This window comes from Vombatus ursinus, unplaced genomic scaffold (genome assembly GCF_900497805.2).
Source record: "Vombatus ursinus unplaced genomic scaffold, bare-nosed wombat genome assembly UNPS02014833.1, whole genome shotgun sequence".
Classification (NCBI taxonomy): domain Eukaryota; kingdom Metazoa; phylum Chordata; class Mammalia; order Diprotodontia; family Vombatidae; genus Vombatus; species Vombatus ursinus.
In genome coordinates this window covers 4463550-4469549 of record NW_020954611.1, presented here as the reverse complement: position 1 = coordinate 4469549, position 6000 = coordinate 4463550, and positions in this window count along the sequence as shown.

The window sequence follows — 6000 nt, the reverse complement described above, 5'->3', positions numbered from 1 at the left end:
ATTTCCCCTCCAATCATAAAGACTATAACCAAGTAGGGGAGATGATATGTATACAAATTACTATTATGTAAGGGAGTTCTACGGCCTTCCTGCTGACTGTGTCTAGCAATGGGTACAATTTTTCATAAGAGAGGAAGTATGGGTGGCTGTGTTACTTCACCCCTGAGTGACCCAGGTACCTCACTAATACAGACTACAGATACAGGCAATTTGTCTATCTGTATTGCTAAAGGTATCTCCACACTGGGAATAGCAGTGAAATAGCAAGTTCAGACTACACATATATATATATGTGTGTGTGTGTATATATATATATATATACACACACACACACACACACACACATACATATATATATAATGTGTGTGTGTGTACACAGACATGCATGGATGTATATGTACATATGTGTATGCATACACATGCATGTGTGTATGTATACATATTTTCCATTTATATCATATGTGCATACATATATGTATATATACATTCATAGAGACATAAAAGGGTCATCTAGCTAGTTGGCATGGAAGAAGCAACACACACTAGTGGTATGACTCAATGTCATATGTTCACTGAGAAAATTGCCCAGAGAGATAATAATTCTTGGATATAGGTGGATAGGAAGAGAAGAAAACTCTCTAGCCATCAGCATTCTTTGTGGCTCCCATCTGAAATAACTTCCTGTTTACATGTAAAGCTGTAGCCAGAGTTACTACACCCACACCAAATGGAATTGCACAGGGAAGGAAAGAATGAGCATGTGAGGCATGTCTTTCTACATAAAAGGGTATTGGGAGGAAGAAAATGATGTCCTTCACAATCTGACTTCAGTTCACTTTTTAGGCTTACCGGAACATTACTCTCCTTAACACATTACATTCTGTCCAAACTGACCTATTAGCTGTTCCACAAACACAATATTGTGCCTCCCATCTCCTTGCCTTTGAAAAAGCTGTATTCAATGACTGGAATTCACACCTTCCTCACATCCACCTCTTAAATTCCTTCACTTCCTCCAAGGTTCAGGTCAACTGCCACCTCATAGGATTGTAGCTTTTAGCTAGAAGGGACTTTAGAGGTCATCCAGTCCAATTCTCATTTTACAGAAGAGAAAACTGAAGCTCATAGAACATGGTCATTAGCTCATCCTATGACCATTACATCACACTACCTCTCCTCCATGACATCTATCTTGATCTCCCCAGCTATTTATCACTCCTCCTTAGAAATTACTTTGTATGTATTTTTGTATTTGCTTATCCACATTGGGCTTCCTTTCAATATAATGTAAGTCCCCTGAGGTCAGCAACTCTTTTGGTTTGCCTTTGCATCCCTAATACCTAATATAGTGCATAGCATATAGTAGGTACTTAATAGATGCTTGATGAATGAAATAAATGAAAGAGCTAAGCATTTCCCACCCCAGTCAGCATTAAATCAACTCTCAGCCTATTATTTACTTCCAAGAAGTAGGTTGTTTACAATTAGATTATAAGCTGTTTGAAGGCAGGTACTGTGTCTTGTCCATCTTTGTGTCTCCAATAGCCCATGGCATAGTGTCTTATACACTGTAGATTCAACAAAGAATTGCTAAACAAATGGCCCAACATATAAAATATCCAAACTCCATGTGAAAATGCTCTGTTCTCCATGGTCACCCAATAAAGGCCCATGGATTGCTATGAAATATAAACACTTAATAAAGATCAATAATGATGCTTCAGACCCTATACTTTACCCAAAAGGATGAGGTCCATTTTCTGCCTTTTCTCCACAGGGGGCAAGTTCATTGTTGATGTTTGTATGCGTAGGTGTGTAAGAACTCTATGGAGTCTTTCTCTATCATTTAAATATATCTTCATAGTCTGAAAGGTTTAACACAGTCTTCGGTACATTTCTGTGTTTGGATCATCTGTGTATTCTTCAGATTGGAAAGATATTCTTTCAATGTAGTAAATTAAGTGAAAAAAATCACTTTTACTTTTGCTGCTTAATGAGTTAGCAAAATAGTCTTTTGCTGAATGGGAATCAAGCTCAAGCTAGAAATGGACCTTAGACATCATTAGTCCAAGCCCTCACTTCACACATAAGGCACCCAAGGACCCACAATGGTGAAGTGGAATGTCAAGGTCACACAGATAAGAAAAAATGGATCCTCAATTTGAAGGCAGGACTTTTGATTCTAGACCCACCACTCTTAACACTACACTGTACAATCCCTTGCCTCTTGTTAGTTCTGGAAGACACTTCCTCTTTCTTTAACTTCTTCACCTTCCACTTCTGCAGGAAGAGAAGTACAGAGGTCTACCACTGATTCATTCATTCAACAAATATTGGTTGAGGGCCTACTATGTATGAGTGGCTGTACTCAACCTTCCTTGACAAGAGTGAAAAAACATTAAAAGGAAAAATTATTTTTAAAAAATCCAGGGACATTCAGTAACATGTCACTCCCAAATATCAAAAAATATATAGTAAAAAAAGACATGGATCTCAATTTGCAATAAGTCTTTTTTTTCCCTTTGGAAGTAGCATTAGGCATGGGGGATGACTACCGAGAAAAATGCACACCCAAGTGACTATACTAAAGGAGAGAATGTTTAGACTTCGGGCCTAAAAAAATTCTTAGGTGTTTGATATTTTTCACAAACTAATATAATTATTTTAATTAAGAGTCTTTAAAATATTAATGGGGGGCGTCTAGAGCAGAGTTAATTATAGCCATTCAACTCACCCAGATGTACTTAAGGATCTGTCAGCATCCCCATTAGGAAATGCTGTTTTTCAGGGGGTTATAACTCAACCATATAAATTGGCCACAGGCTGAGGTTTGACATCCAAGTTTGCAGTTTGGGAATTCATTTTTAATTGATTTGAATATTTTTTGAGGTATAGACATGGGGGAAAATGGATTTGGCAATTTCAGATTTGTGCAGGCCTGAGTACACAGGCCTTTTTTGCAGAGAACTGGTCATCAGTAATCTGTAATAAACTATTCCTTTCTGCCATCTCTGACCCTCTCTAGAAATGTGGTGGGGGAATTTTTTTCAATATAAGGATTTTATACCAAAGGGTTCCAAGTCCCTTACTTATCTCTAATATCTGTTTCTAAGTTTCCCATAAAATAAGTATGATTAATCTCTTAAAGGATGAGGGTTTTTTTCTATTCATGTTAACATGTTTTAAAATACTCCCTTCTCATTATGGGTGGCTTGCGTACCCCTGGCAGATAGCAGCTTTGCTCTCCCTTGCCTGAAACCTGATCATTAAACCAACTTCACTATTATGAGATATCTCGCTTCAAAATGCATTTTATTCCCTAAGAATATGCCATATTAGTGAGAAAATTACTCCAAATGGGAACGAAACTGACAACTGTTGCTTGCAGACTAATGGTCTACTGTATATATTGTACCCAAAAAGCATGTCATCACCTGCCTGTTTAGTATATCACCAGTCTGAGGATTCTGGTTGACTGAAATGGTATATTAAGGTTGCAGTAAAGATTGGGGGAGGGAGGGTTGAGACAGAGGATTTGGATTTTTTTCTTTTTTGTTCTCTTTCTTTTTTGCTTAAAACCAACATACTGAGGAGCACTGTAACTCAAAATCTATGTAAGCCCAATACAGCTACTTTGTAAAGAGAGCTGTCAGCAGGTAGAAATACATCCTATTCTTGCCTCTATATAGAATTCTTCTGTAGCCATTTAATGTAAAATCACATTATGTAAGTAGGGATACATTTTCTCACCTACTGGGTAGTTGTTCAACTCAACCTACTTAGGGATTTGGGGGCCACCACAGATACACACAGACAACACAAGATGTCGTCTCAATGACTTCCTTTCAAAAGAGAAAAAAAATTTATCACTGTATTATCCAGAGAGAGCAGTCAGTGGGAAGGGGGGAAGGAGAGGGGGGAGAGGAATGGACCCTAAGAAGTCCACAAGATCAAAATATGAATGCTATAATGAGGACAAATTACGTTTGTTTCATTTCCAATCCTTGTTACTATCTTCCTCATGATAATAGATTCAGATTTTGTGCCATTTTCTGTTCTTATTAAGGGGAAAGTGGTATCAATTTTAATGCCTCATCTGTAAAGTAAAAAGCACACCCGCTAATAGAATGCATTTTCCATCCACTGACCAAACATTGGGAAAGTCTTTCAGCTGACTGGCAGCGCATTGGAATAAAGGGCCCTCCTCTCCCTGCCTGTATCCTAATGGAGGCTTTGGAAAGGTTGGTGCCCAAACAATACCAACCACTAGAACTTTATTCCTTTTTTAACTTCTTCAGATCTACTAATTCAGACATAATTTCCTACCATTTTTTATTATAGCATAATTCATTTACTTAGGTATTTTTTTTTAATAAAGTCATTTGGATTAGTATCTCTCTAGCTCCGGACACACAGCAAAGAGCATAGATATTTGGCTCCACGATGCATATTAACCTAAAGGATACAGGCTCACAAGCCTTTGTAATCTGAAACAGCTACACATTAAATTAAAAAGACAGCTAAGTAAGCAGGGCATAAAGGTTACTGAGTACATGATTAAGCCCCCTCAGATTGGAAGCAGAGGGAAGAAGACAGCTGAACCAGCTACAAAACCCAAGCCTTTACATAGCTCCAAAAAATCCCAGATCATCCTTTGCTTCCACGAACACAGCATTTCTCCTGCTGTCTTCACCCTCAGAGAACTCCTGCTGCCAGCACCAGGCATCCTAACAACCCAACTCAGAAATCAGATCCTGGAAATGTCATCTCAGTTCCTTCCCCTCCAGCCATGGAAGAGAAATATTTTTCTCCTTTCTATTTTTTGAGCCTAGATTTCCAGATAACATCTTAAGGGAGCCCATATGAATCTGCATGGCCAACGGCAAGATGGAGGAGCAGTCCAAATAATCGCTGTAGGACTCTTGGAATACTACCAATCTGCTGTTTACTTAAGTGTCAATTAGCTAATATTTATGAAGCACCTGTTTGCTGTGCACCCAGCCCTCTTCTAGGCGCTGCAAGAGATAACAAGATGGATAAGATGAGGTTCTTGCCTTTAAGGAATTTTCAAACTAGTTGTAGAGACAAGCACACGAAAAGATAATTACCGATAGAAGGCAGTACAGTATTTCAGGCATCTCTGACATGTTCTAGCTAAGAGGGACCTTAAAGACAAAATTCAAAATAATTCAAATTCAAACATTCACTTTACATATGAGGCAAGTGGGGTGCTCAAAGAGCCTCTGGGAGCAAATACAAAGTCAGTGGGCCATTTAAAGGCCTTCCATGAAGGAATTCGGACCTACAGATCCAGATTTAGTTCCCATTATTCTACTTCACGCACTCTGTATTCCAGCCAAAACAGATGACCAGCAATTCTCTGACTATCTTGTCTCCTGCCTTCGTTCATCTGTACAAGTTGGTCCCCCCCATCTGCAATGCACCTTCTCTTTAATGATGTCTCTAATAATCCAATAATCTAATTATAAGCTACTTCTTTCTGAAGCTTTCCCTGATTTTTCCCAGCCTCCATTGACTCTATCCCTCCTCAAATTACTTTGTATTTGCTTAGTATCACAGAAGGAGACCCCAAAGGGACCTTAGAAGCCATGTAGTTCAACCCTTGCATTTTACAGATGAGGAAATTCTGGCCCAGAGATGTCAAGTGATTTTCTCAAGGTCACACAGCAAATGGCAGAGCCCGGATTTCAACCGAAGTTCACAGACTTCAAATTATACATTCTTTGCATTGTACACACTAATCTGTGCACATGTTATAAACACCACCCCTCCCAGCAAAAGATAGTTCTTTGTCTTTAGTACAGTACCTTTCACTTAGCAAATGGTTATTGAATTGAATTGAGTGCCCTCTGAAAGACACTCATCCGATTCATGACAGAAAAAGGACTAGAGTTCAGGTCTTCCTAACTCTCCCTCCTGTGCAGAGTCAGGCATAAGGTACTAGACTTGGGGTCTAGAAGATCTAGGTTCAAATCTTGT